Below are 14,118 nucleotides of genomic sequence, written 5' to 3' on the forward strand. Positions count from 1 at the left end.
AATCGCTAGGGTGGGAGAGCACAGGATTAAACTCATCGAGGGCGCGGAACTGAAGCGGAACCGTCCGTACCGCATGCCGGAGGCATTGAAGGGAGAGGTGACGAAGCAGGTAAACGAACTGCTAGAGCTAGGCCTTATATACAGGTGCGAAAGTCCTTCCGCCCACCAGTTGGTGTGCGTTTCGAAGAAGGATGGCACGATAAGAATGTGCGTCGATTATCGGAACCTAAACGCGATCACCGAGCCCGATGCTTTTCCTATGGGTTGCCCTCAGGAGTTGGTTTTGAAGGTAGGCAAGGCACATTTCATCACCTTGATCGACCTACGACGCGGGTATTGGCAGGTACCACTGGCGGAGAGTTCTCAACTGGCCACCGCGTTCGTGTCGCACATGGGACAGTTCGCGTGGCGGGTGATGCCTTTTGGTCTGCGAAATGCCGCCGCCAGCTTTCAGCGAATCATGAACCAGCTGCTCGCACCTCATGAGGGTTATGCTTGCGCGTACCTCGACGACATTGCCGTTTTTAGCGAGTCACTGCCCGAGCACCTGAGACACTTAGACGCCGTGTTTGCGACGCTCGCCTCGGTGGGCCTCTCGGCGAACTTAGAGAAGTGTCAGATCGCGCAGTCTTCCATCCGCTACCTGGGTCACGTGGTGGGTTCCGGGAAGCATGGCCCCGACCCGGCAAAGCTGGAGGCGATCAAAGGGCTTAAGGTACCCCAGACTAAGAAAGAGCTCAGGAGCGCGCTGGGCCTGTGCAGATATTACAGGGACTATGTACCTAACTTTGCCGCCATCGCGAAGCCTCTGACTCAGTTGACGGCTAAAGGCACTCCCTCTCGCATCCCATGGTCTACTGAAGCCGATCATTCCTTCAAAATGATAAAACGTGCTCTCTGTGATGCCACCTCCTTGACAACACCCGATATCACCAAACCCTTTTGGCTGTTTACCGACGCGTCAGCCATCGCCGCGGGAGCCTGTTTGGCTCAACTGACCGACGCCGGCAAGGAGCTGCCGGTAGCATTTGCCAGCCACCGCTTCACGCCCACGCAATCGAGGTGGTCCACCATTGAACGCGAGGCATTCGCGGAGATTTGGGGTCTGAGGGAGTTCGATACTTGGGTATTTGGCGCCCAAGTCATAGTCGTGTCCGACCACAACCCACTCAGTTACCTCACCCAGACAGTACCGCAAGGGGCAAAGCTCACGCGTTGGGCCTTGGCATTGCAGCGGTATAACATTGTGGTAAGACACCGGAAAGGCGAGGCACACGCCAACGCGGATACCCTGTCCCGCCTTCCGAACGAGTGCTGGAATGAGGCGCAGTAACGGCTCTGACATACGCATTGGCCGGGGAACAGCGTGGGGAGGCCACCGGTGCCGGTGTGTGTGCGAGTGTGTGCGCGTAGACGAAAACGGAACACTGAAGAAGTGGCCGTATGAACAATCGTCTAGCCAGTGGCAATCAGTGTACCTGTGGTGTTTCTATGTGTTTTTTTTTCTGTTCCTTTTGTCTAGCATTGCGGTATTGTTGTGTCAGGGTGTAGCGTGTCTCACGTTATATTGTGTCATTTTTAGTTTCAGTTCTAAGCCCTGAACTGCGTGAAAAACAATAGCTACATGCAGCTGACTTTTATTATTTTTTTTTTTGTTCTGCTAATACTGAGTTCAAGTTATTGCAGAATCTTGGCATGGGGATGTAAGCCCGCTGCGTAATTCTCGTTTTGTTTACCGGCGAGACGCGAAGTTGGAAGCCGCGAGCGCATGCCTCGCGTTCCTTCCTTTTGTGCGGCGAGAGGAGGGGGTGCTTTTCCCGAGAACCTTCGTTGCGCTGGTACGCGGTCAGCTCTTCCCGCGGGTCGGGCGGCGGCCGTCCTTGGCCTCGGGAGGGGATTAGCCCCGACTTCCTCATTGTGCCGGCGAGCGCCCGTGGACAAAGGCGAAGCGGCGAGACGTTAAGACGTTGCTGTAAGGCGTTAGTCTAGACCGTTCTAAGCCGTCCGGCTTTCGCTTTGGAGCAGTTACCGCCCGTTCAACCTAGTGGGGTGGCCGCTCCTCACGGTATGCGACTTTAGGTAGCCGAGGCCTTGCCTTGGCTTAGCGGTGGCAATAGCGTTCGCGGAAAGCTGACTAGGAGTTGCGTGAGAGAGATTATCGGGTCATGTGACCGCGGGGGTGACCTGTTTACGATTTGTTAGTTCTTTTTGTGTGTGTGTGTTTTATTTGTTTGTAGTGGACCAATCGGGTCCTTGAGAGCTGATGTCACCCTGATGTCAGCCCGGATATCCGCCTGACATCATTTGCACTCTCGCACCAGCAGGGGCGCTGCGCAAATCCTATAAATGCTAGGAACCCCATTACCGGGGGTCGGATTTTACTTCTTGCAGGCGCTTCGCGCCATCGGCTATGCCGAGCGTTCTTCTAAGATCCACAACTTGGGTCCATTGTCGTTTGTAGGTACCCTGTACCTTCGGCTATGCCGAGAGTTGTAACGAGTTACCCCATTTTATGTAAATATTGTAAATTTCTCTTGTAAACAGTACTGCCCATAAACTCCAAGTTATATCGTACCCAAGCCTGCGTCTAATGGCTACCGGAATCCAGCAACCACCGAACCCATCGACTCCTCGACGGCCGCCTCCGGCGGCTTAACAGATCGTCGGCCGCACTGGCGAACATCTCGTCTGGTCCTCATCGGCTGACGGCGGTACCAGCGGAGCCACCTTTGGGGGAGGAGTGAGAAGGAAAACTTTACTATCTCACATGCCTGCGTATCTATGATGTTTTGAGGCTGCCAGATGTTGTATTAACTGGGGACCCAGGAGCTTGGTTTTCTCAGAAAAACGCACAACATAAAAATTTCTACACAAAAAAAGATTCAAGCTAGCTTGCACACACACGCAAGACTTGAATGGAGAAGGTGTTCTCACTGATCACTCACGGACACAAAGTTGAGTTTTAGTATCGTTGAGGTGTCGTGGTGGACGCTGGTGGCACAGCATTTCGATGACGTCATGTTGAGCAAGGCCAGAGTGAGCTTGTCGTTTTGGTCGACGTTTTCCTATGGCACTCTGCAAGCGCGACTTATCATCTCAAGCGGATGCTTTGCACGCCAAGCCTCTCGAAGCGTGGCCTCTTCCTCGGCTGTGCAACCTATCCTCGACCGGGCCATGTGGAATCAGTCATCGCCTACAGAAGCTTCGACATTCAAGTCGAGGCTTTTCTACGCTACAGAGCGCGTGCGCACGACGACACGAGGACAAACGAACGAGGGGCGTACGCTGTCATTCTCATTCCGAGCAAGTGCTGCCGCGATACGGCGAACGCTGGGGGTTCTTTTGCGGCCAATGTTGGCAACTATCACTAGGTGGGTATGCCAGGATTGACGATCGTGCGCGCGCGGCACGCGGCGAATGCTGTAGTTTCTCTTTTGCCAAAGTTACCCAATCTTCCTAAATGGGCATTCTTGGCTTGACGAACACGCACTACAGGCAGGCATGCACGAGCGCTTGGCGTTTTCTTGGTTTTCTTTAAAGCTGCAGACATTACACACAAACGATTTGCTCAACAGCTTCGCCGTTAAAATGCGACGCTTCGAAATGATCAACGAGCATGCAACGTATTCAGTTGGTGTGGCATTGTTAGAATACAATACCAGTGCTGTTGGTACCCTTGCTGCACTCGCACAATACCGACTGCTACGGGTTCATGTGCGCAAATTAATCTCGACACGCTCATAGCTGTGTTTTGTTTTTCAACACGCATATCCGCTCAAAGTTCTCCGTTTTTACGCCCATACCTTATGGCATCGTCGTCGCTATCGGCTTGCCTCATTATCACCAACCAATGGCTAACTCTCATCGCTCATGACGTTCCGCCACTGATCACTGCGCTCCCCTGAAAGGTCCCAGCAACAAGCAGTTTGGAATAAAGCAGCTAGATATCGGAATCGTTGCCGCATAGTTGCGTTAGCTGGGCTTGGCCCAAGGAGCACCTTGAGCAGTCTACCAGCTCCAATAAAACTAACATCAACAACTGCACGCATTTCATTATCAGAGGTTAGCCTACATACGGTCTGCCCATCGATTCCAAATTGTCGTTTGTTTATGGCGTCTCATTGGAATTGTTGTTACCTGGGTAGTATATCTGACCGTTGACATTAATTTCTTCGCCTTAACCAACGCCAGAGCTAAGGTAATACCGAGCTATGTGGTGTGGCTTCCTTCATATACCACGCGCTGCTCTCTAGTTTGTTCCTGTGGTTGGCAATAGCAGAGGAATTAACACCAGTTAGAAAACAAATGGAACGCGAGCAAAATTCTCAGCACAGGGTGCAAAAACGAGGGCATTTCTTTGAATAAATGACATTTTAATTACATTTCACTTAACCGCTTGCTATCTGAATGAAGCACCGTTCCGCTTAATGTACAACAATGCCATATATAGCTTGCTACCGCTGTCAATGTGTGTCCTCACAGCCTTGCAGCCGGAATAGGTGAAAGAAAACAGTAAGAGAAAAATGATTCTGTAGGTTTGTACAAGACGTAGCGGTGCGGTAAAAAGAAAGAAAGAAATACTGCGGCCCTGCACAGAAATCACGCACAGTAATGCCACTCGATGAGACCAGAGAAAACCACCCCAGTGGCTGCTGTTCCATGGGCTCTCCTGTTGGCTCAGCCCTGTTGCCAGCGGGTGCCCTGTCCTGTACTGCGAGTCCTAGCATGTTGTTTTTATGCTTTTCCCCCCATTTGTCGTTGCCGCTTTCAGAAAAAAACCTAGAGCCCCATCGAGTGAAACGCACGGTCAATCAACGCTTCGTTCGAAACTGTTTTGGGAGCAGACGATAACTGAACCGCACCTTCCCGCTGCAGGCAGATAGACGCACCGTAGAACCTGCGGAAGCCACGTCCGTCGAGCCATGTACTAAAAGGGCGAGGTAAGGGAAACACTTCTCCAGTGAACATATTGCGCACACACCAGCTGATTGTGGAATGGTGGCGGTAGATGGTGCGGTCGCTACCAATGCTCCCCTGTAAGCTTCCCCTTGAAATAAAACCGCAGCGCTCACAACACCTGCTCCTCGATAGTCATGGAGCGAAAGCAGCCTCGAAGTTGTTGGAAATGCGGGTCTGTATTAAGATGACGGCGCGGCCAATGCACACTACGTTTCGAGAGACGAGAAAGAGCTCGAAATGCCTCTTCTGTTAACGAAAAAAAGTATATAAACAGTGAAAGAACGGCAAACAAGGTGGAAAGCAGCCTTGATGAACATAAAGTGACCCTTCTATTGCCTAGTCAACAGAATGGCATCCAGGTCCGCCTTCCTATATCGACGATGTTTCTTTTATATTGAAGCGCCGCAGAAAACAATGCCACTGAATCAAGATAATCAAACACTCTGTGCCATAACGCTAGCTACACAGCGAAACTTTTCTCGCAGTAATACGAACTGCGGGATGCTCATTTTTTTGTGCCACTCGCACCGTCAGCGGAGAAAATCCTTAAAAACCTTCCTCCAACAGAAGAGCCCACGGAACAGCAGCCACTGTGGTGGTTTTCTCTGGCCTCATCGAGTGGCATTGCTGCACGGGATTTGTGTGTAGGGCCGCGGCTATTTCTCTCTTTTTCTGCATCGCACTACTACGTCTTCTACAAAGCTACGGAATTCCCTTTCTCTTACCGTTTTATTTCGTCTTTTCCGGTTACTTCGCTGCGATGATAATGTTCACAGCGCTAGAAAGCTATACTTAACATTGTTGTACGTTAAGCGGCATGCTGGTTTATTGAGATACCTAGGGGTTAAGTGAAATGTAATAAAAATGTCATTCATCCGAAGAAATGCCGTCGTTTTTGCACCAGGTGGTGAGAAAACCGTTCGCGTCCCATTTGGTTTCCAACTGGTGTTAATTCCTCTGCTATTGCCAACCACAGCAAGAAACTAGAAAGCCACAGCGCATGGCTCTGTATTAGCTTATCCCTGGCGTAGCTTAAGGCGAACAAATTTATGTCAACGGCCAGATATATTACCCAGGTAACAACAATTCCAATGAGACGCAATAAACCAACGACAATTTAGAATCGATGGGCAGACCGTATGTAGGCTAACCTCTGATAATGAAATGCGTGAAATTGATGACGTTAGTTTAATTGAAGCCGGTAGATTGCTCAAGGCGCTCATTGGGCAAAGCACAGGTATCGCAACTATGCTGGAACGATTCCGATATCTAGCTGCTTTATTTCAAACTGCTTGTTGCTGGGACCTTTCAAGGGAGCGCAGTGATCAGTGGCGAAATATCATCAATGATGAGAGTTAGCCATTGGCTGGTGATAATAAGGCAAGCCGATGGCGATGAGGATGGCATAAAGTATGGGCGTAAAAAGGACACATTTTGCACGGATGTCCGTATTGAAAAAAAAAAAAAAAAAAACCCCGCACCTCCCCGAGGGGGATTGTGAGGATGCAGAAATGCGAACGTCGAACGCAACGTCCTCGGGTACCATGCGAGGAAGGCACCGCGCAACCTTCGATACGTCGATGGGCACGTTCACCGCCTGTCCCTTGATTCCAAACTTCCCGTTGCCTCGAGTCAGCCGCCTGATGCTCATGAAGGGGAGTCGAGGCGCGATGAGCTGCTCTTCGACCGGGTTCAGATCGGGAAGATGCGCCGGCCGAGGAGGATAACGGTAGCCGAAACTCACGCAGCCCTCCTCTTCGCAGCTTTGTCTTCTTCTCCTTCTTCTTCATCAGCGGTTCCCCTACGGGAAGATGACGATGGTGGTTGAACGCGAAGCTATCTCGTGATGAATTGTTTGGTTGCCCAATCCCTAGGGGCATCATGCCACAATCATCATCAGACGCGCTGCGCACGCCGGCCAAGGGACGCACGACAACCCCCGACTATAATGCATTTCTGCATAAAAACATCGTTTCTATGAGGGTGTCGAGATTAATTGGCGCGCACGTTAACCCGTAGTGGGCAATCTCATTGCAATCGGTACAGTGCGAGTGTGGTAAACGGTGACAATAGCACTGGTATTCTATTCTAATAATGATGCACCAACTGAATACGTTGCACACTCGTTGATCATTTCGAAGCGTCGCATTTTAACGGCGAAGCTGGTCAGCAATTCATTCGTGTATAATGCCTGCAGCGTTAAAGAATACCAAGAAAATGGCAAGCGCTACGTGCACCCTGCCTCTGGTGCGCTTTCGTCCAGTTAAGCATGCCCATTTGGGGAGACTGGCCATCATTGGCAAAAAAAGAAACTACAGCGTTCGCTGCATCGCGCAACCGTCGAACCTGGCATACCCCCTATGGGAGAGTGGACAACATCTGGATTCAAAGAATGCACTGAAATTGATACACCTAACTTACCTTGCCGTGACCTTATGTAGCTGTCTGTCTGTCCGATAACTCTCATTACTCACTACTTATACACTCTGTAAGTGACGCGGAGCATTATGTTCTACCCAGGCACGTATTTCTCTGGCATGGCGCACCACAGCTGGAGGCAAGGAAGAGTGATGTTTGGATTCATGGGAGCAAGTCATTCTTGCAATGCCTGCCAGATAGTTACCATAACTGCTCACGAAAAAAGAGCCTGTTTAAGGTTACTTATTTTTCCTCGCAAGAGCTGCCTCCTGTAGTCGTTACTGCTTTAACGTGTATAGATAATTTTGTACTGCTAATAAAGCTTGTTTCTCAAAATATCAGAGGTTGATTTTACTTGTTGAAAGAGCAATCATTTTGCTTTACAAAAGACACAAAACAGGGTTTACTTAGGTAAAAAGAAAGGTAGTATCAAACAACTCAATTCTTGTGATTTGATGCGAATACCTGCTATCTGTGTTGTGCTAACATCGTCTCCTGTTGTTTTTTCCGCTTGAAGCTTCCTTTGTTCACACATGCCGGCCCCGTAATGCTGTCAGCTGTCAACAACTGACACGCCAAGCGGTTTTTCAAGAAGACTCGAAAACGACCAGCCTCCCTTCTCTGATTAGTCTTTTTTTAGTATGGCACTTTGCGCATATATATCTATTCAGAGAAGAGTAGGGAGTACAATGGCTCTCCGGAGTGCAGTGTGCGGTGGCGTTACGTAATGCAGTCGTGTAGTCGGTCTAGTTGGAAACAACAGCTATGAACAGGGGCCATTCATGCCGATTGTCCCCCTTCGTGATGCAGTATGTATGCAGTATTAGCCTCGCTAATCCAAATACATATACGCAGCGATGCAACCTGAGGGACTAGATGGTCGTTTGACATGGTAGGATGAAATGCGCAAAAAGGACGGTGTCTTGTTTCTTTCGTCCGATCATTTTTTGTGCCTTTTATAGCAGGTAGGAGGGGATGTCGTCCTGAATGACGATTTGGGTATTTCCCATTCCTTTCGAATAAGTCTATGGTATTGCAATTATACTAACTCAGCTTGCCCTCTCACAAGAAGCTTCGATTTAAACGCGTATGGTTTAGTTTCTTGCAATGTTTTCGGGCTATAATTCTAACCTCTTCAACGTGCTTACATGTTCAGTCCAATATGGCCTGCTCTAGCACATGTCATACTTTTAACAATTGTGTTAACAATCTAGAGTTTCAAAAACTTCGTAATGTGTCCTGTGGCCTAGTTTCTTGGAAGCAAAGAAATTCTTAGACGTTGTCTCTGCGCACAAACTATTGCAGCGGCTTGTAAAAAACGAATACGATGATCACACAGCGTAGTATCTAATCTTTACAATCCCCCGCGCGCACATGAAAGAAGAGCGCTGAGAGGAGGTCCTCTGATTACTTGTGAGGAGATAGCCAGAACACCTTCGAGTTCGCCGACTGTGGACTGACATGAGTGAGGTCCTCGCCGCGGTCTTTCCTTGCAGTCAGTTCCGCGACGCTGAGAATGGGAACGTCGGGCAGAACGAAGTCCGATGTACCGAAGAGAACCGACCGCGACATCTCTCCAAACGCATTGTTGAGGTTGCGAATATTTGTTTCGCTGAACTCGACGGAGGGAGGCAGGGGATCGTAGAGTACATCAGATCTCCACCTCTCCACCGTGTGTATGGCGTACGCGTTGCGCCAGTCCGCGTAGGCGTGTGGGGCGTACAGAACAGAGTACATGTCGCCGCCACCTTCAAGGCCGTAGGGCAGGCAGTGTAGCAGGTGTGAGTGATTCTTTCGCACCATGTAGTCGGGCAGATAAGCGGCGTTGTAGTTCCAGGAGGATCCGTCGTAGCTGCACAGTGTTCAAACACTCAGAATAAATTTCAACATTGTTGCCCCAAATGCTACATTTTACGACGAACCCTTAGGTTGTTTTCACCAAAGTGCAAAAGTATGCCCAATTGAATTCGCGAAGTGTGCAAATTCGACGACTAACAAAGCCTACAATTTGTTTGACCGAATTCTTACATTTGCGCAGGCCAACACCAAGGCGTTAACGCCGTTTCGCATTGCAAAATGTCACAGCGGACATGTCTTTTTCATTCAACTTGACTGCTCGTCCACTTCATTCGTCGAACTTGCAAGTTAGCCCACGTCAATTGGCCATTCAGGAGCAGTGTGTTGGAGACAGCCCCACGTATAATTACAACATCCGCACAAAAAGATAATTGTTCACTAAACACACAGCAACGAATTTATCTTGACAAAACGTCGTTCGAGACATTTTTGCTGTACCAATAACATTTAATCAGGTTACTCAGGGGCATCTTTAAAGTTGTAGCATTGTGAGGGAATTACATACGAAAAGGTTCCACGACGTATGTTATGCCTGCTAACTTTCTCCTCTATAACGCGTGATTCACTAGACGCACTTCAAACGCGAAAGAAGTAAAAAAAGGCCACAAAAGCAAGTACAGTTTACACACGGGCACAGTGCGTGCAAATGATAAAGAACACACTTCCCTACAGCTGGAACAGTATTCCTCCATACACTCCTCCATTTCACTAAGCTGGAGGTGCTTCACCTGAGCTACTAAGAAACCAGCGAACACGAGGAGTTGCATTGTAAACACCAAGGTATTCACTACAAGCAGCGCAAATGTTTGAGAAGAAATCACAAGGCCCAAAAAGCAAGCAAACTGCATTCACGGAAGCACAGCGCACAAATGAGCAAGCAGCGCAGCCTCCCTGCTTACATGCAATCCTTCACGATACTGCACCACTACCCGCCACGGAGTCTCAGTGGCTAAGGCGTTGCGCTGCTGGCGCGAGGTCACTAGTTTGATTCCCGTCCACGGTGGCCGCTTTCCTTATGGAGGCAAAAAGCAAAAACGCCCGGTTGTACAAGATTTCGGGGCACATTAAAGGTCCCCAGGCGGTCAAAATTAATCCGGAACCCTCCACTACGGTGCGACTCATCGCCTGCGTTGTGTCGGCGCGTTAAACCCTACAATCAATCAATCAATCAATCAATCAATCAATCAATCAATCAATCAATCAATCAATCAATCAATCAATCAATCAATCAATCAATCAATCAATCAATCAATCAATCAATCAATCAATCAATCAATCAATCAATCAATCAATCAATCAATCAATCAATCAATCAATGAATCAATCAATCAATCAATCAATCAATCAATCAATTAATCAATACTCCACCAGTTTACTAAGCTAGAGGTGCTTGAACATAGGCACTAAGAAACCAGCGAACGCAACGATAGTACTGTAAGCGTGTCAAAACTAACTGGAAGCAGCACAACCAGAATTGAAGAGAAAAAATGCCCCAAAACCAAGCATATTGTACACGCCCGCAAACAGCGCGCGAATGAGCAAGGAACGCACCCCTCCTGCATAAATATTACCCCTCACAAAACTACGCCAATTTACTGTGTTGGAGGCGCCTGAATGGAGATAGTAAGAAACAACCGAATGGAAGCATTGAACTCTCGATGCATAGAAATTCACTTGAAGAAGCGCAAACACGACAGAAGGAAAAAAAAAATCCCAAAATCAAGCACATTTTGCTCAGGGTCATATTGCGCTAGAATGAACAAGCAGCGCACCCTTTACTCGTAAAATATTTGCTCTCACTTACCAATTTGTCGTCCCTCACTCCCTTATTTGCCCTCACACAGTTCAATATCTGGCCTCACTTGGCGACACATTACTAAGCTGGAGGGAATTGAACGTAGCTACTAAGAAACAAGCGAATGCTAGAGTTGCAATGTCAACGCGAGAGTATTCGCTGGAAGCAGCGCAAAACTCGAGATACGAAGGAGCAAGGGCCCAGAAGCAAGCATAGGTTTCTCGCCGGCACACTGGGCGCGGATGAGCAAGGAACACACACTTCCTTCCTAATATTATCCCTCAAAATACTCCGGCCCCATACTAAACTGTACGTGCTGGAACTTAGGTAATAAGAAACCAGTGTTCCGTCCGTTTTACTGTCAGCAAAAGAATGGCAATATCTATCCGCTCGCGGAAGCTGGCGTAAAATGGCTTTGTATTTCTAGTGACAACGTATAGTTTACGGTAATCCTTTATGCTCCGTGATATGCCCCTTGTGTCTCAGTACCACCATGTTATTGCATATGAGTGGTGTCGCTCAAAATAAAATTTCAGTTGATAGTAGCGCTTCGTCTCGTCTATGTTGTTGTTCTCTTCTCTGTCCTCGTGTTAATTCGCGCTTCCCGCCAATCTAATGTATTACCAACTCGTCCAAAGCTTCCGCACTTGCAGGAATTTCGGCCGGGATCAATCCCACGCACTTAATCTCGGCAGCACAGCGCCTTAGCCTCTGAGTCACCGCGAAGTTTGCGACGTAGTTTTCTCGCGCATGTGTATCAGGGTGCTAAGGAAGGGTTATCTCTCTACCAAATACCGCTTTCGCCTAGACATACAAAGCTTCGCTGTAATAGTGTAGTTTAGCTTTAACAATGGTATTAGTAAAGAAAAATTACATTTCATTATTTCACAAAACACGAACATAACAATAACTTCGCAGAGCTTGTACCCCGATTTTTGGCCAGCGTCGCTGCAAACTCACGGCGTGGAACTATAAGCAATAGCTGTCAATAGGCTTTAGTGGCGCTAGTACTCGTAGCGAATGCACTTACTAGCGGTACGCATAAGCTATAGCTGTCAATAGGCTTTAGTGACGCTTGTACTCGTAGCGAATGCACTTACTAGCGGTACGTATAAGCTGTAGCTGTCAATAGGATTTAGTGGCGCTTGTACTCGTAGCGAATCACTTACTAGCGGTACGTATAAGCTATAGCTGTCAATAGGCTTTAGTGGCGCTTGTACTCGTAGCGAATGCACTTACTAGCGGTACGCATAAGCTATAGCTGTCAATAGGCTTGTGGCGCTTGTACTCGTAGCGAATGCACTTACTAGCGGTACGTATAAGCTGTAGCTGTCAATAGGATTTAGTGGCGCTTGTACTCGTAGCGAATCACTTACTAGCGGTACGTATAAGCTATAGCTGTCAATAGGCTTTAGTGGCGCTTGTACTCGTAGCGAATGCACTTACTAGCGGTACGTATAAGCTATAGCTGTCAATAGGCTTTAGTGGCGCTTGTACTCGTAGCGATGCACTTACTAGCGGTACGTCTGGAGATGCAGCCTCAGGAAGCGTGAGTTCTTGTGGGAGAAGTGCATCATGTTGCCAACCAGTTCATCTCTGCACAACATGACAGACTCGTAACGCAGTAGTGGCCGGAGGGACCGCACCACGAATACATCACGGTCCAGGTACACTCCACCATATTTCATCAGGGCAAGTAAGCGGACGACGTCTGTAGTGTGGTGAGGGTTCTGCAAATGCCATATTTCATTTCATTTCCTTTATTCAAACATAAGGGCCCGAAAGCATTGCACGAAGGCGAGGGGTTACGGCAACGTTGCAAAAGTTTCATTAGAAAGTAGCATGGGTCACTTGTTCAAAACAAGTAAAAATGAAATTGAAAGGAAGTAAACACAAAATACCGCCCACCAAGGCGATGAATAGATTTATCAGTTGAGAAATGAGCAAACGAAAAAAATCACTGCCCCTTTTTTAAAAAAGGGGCAGCCTGAAACTCAAAGGTTTCTCTCATTCAGGGTGAGTCACAGTCAAAGTCCAAAATCCAAACTGCTTCGACCGTGTCAGAATGGCGCAGTTGAATAGACGTCGGCTTCAGAACTCGAGTGACCCAGGTTCGATTCTGACCATAAGGAGTATTTTTAAAGACGATAGTCTTTCTTGGGCTACTTAAAGGGCCCCTGAGATGGGGGTTTTTGGGGGGTCGATGGTATCGGAGCGCAACGGCTATTTCTAGAACTAATCGTGACGTGTTTGTGCGCTCTTGATTTAATCAATTTTTTACGAGCGTAAAAACATCAGAAAGCTACAAAAAACATCTTTTGTGTGTGGGTGCTTTTACACAGTCACACATATTTGTTTTATACCGGAGTGTAAAGCACTTACACACCGGGACAAACCGGGCTTGACGCTCCTCCATTCTCGGCGGAAGGATACAGTGAGCGCAGGAGCAACGACGCTTGCAGCCACTGGCGCGTGATCGCTCAGCGCTCCGTGTCTCAGTTTTCTTTGCATTTGCTTTCTTGGACGCTGTACCCGAAAGGATTCTTTGCACCATCTGTGTTTCGAGCGTAGCCTCGACGTTGTTTCAGAGGTGGTAACGAACGGCGCGCCAAGGGAGCGCCGCGCCGACGACGAAGGAGGAGCTCCGCACGCAGCGCTTGGACGACGCCGGGCACTGCTCGTGATTACGAGGCGCACGCTGAAGTGCGCTCACGCGGGCTGAATAAATCAGTTCAAGCCCAAACGCTGTCGCAGCTGATTCTCTGCGGCGGTCGCGACAAGGGCAAGAGCATGCTCATCCCGTAACGACAACTGCCAAAGAGTTTCATTTCATTGCTTCCCATCAAGTCATGATCGCAAGAAAGTGTGGTTTGCTGCACCGGCATTCTGAATGAACCTGTTGCCTAGTGTCCTTAGCGCGCTTTACCGTTTACCGTGTTAAATGAAGCAAGAGTAGCCGTTTGCCGCTGAAAACGAAAGGATTGCACTCTGCGGTTTCTGCATTCCGGCTTACCGGCTCTGCCGAGTAGCGACATCTGGCGAATTTGTCGCAAAGCAAATGACACAAACGTTTGTTGCCCAGAACTGTT

Source organism: Haemaphysalis longicornis, unplaced genomic scaffold (genome assembly GCF_048455015.1).
Source record: "Haemaphysalis longicornis isolate Haplotype H1 unplaced genomic scaffold, Haemaphysalis longicornis Haplotype H1 scaffold_9, whole genome shotgun sequence".
Lineage (NCBI taxonomy): Eukaryota > Metazoa > Arthropoda > Arachnida > Ixodida > Ixodidae > Haemaphysalis > Haemaphysalis longicornis.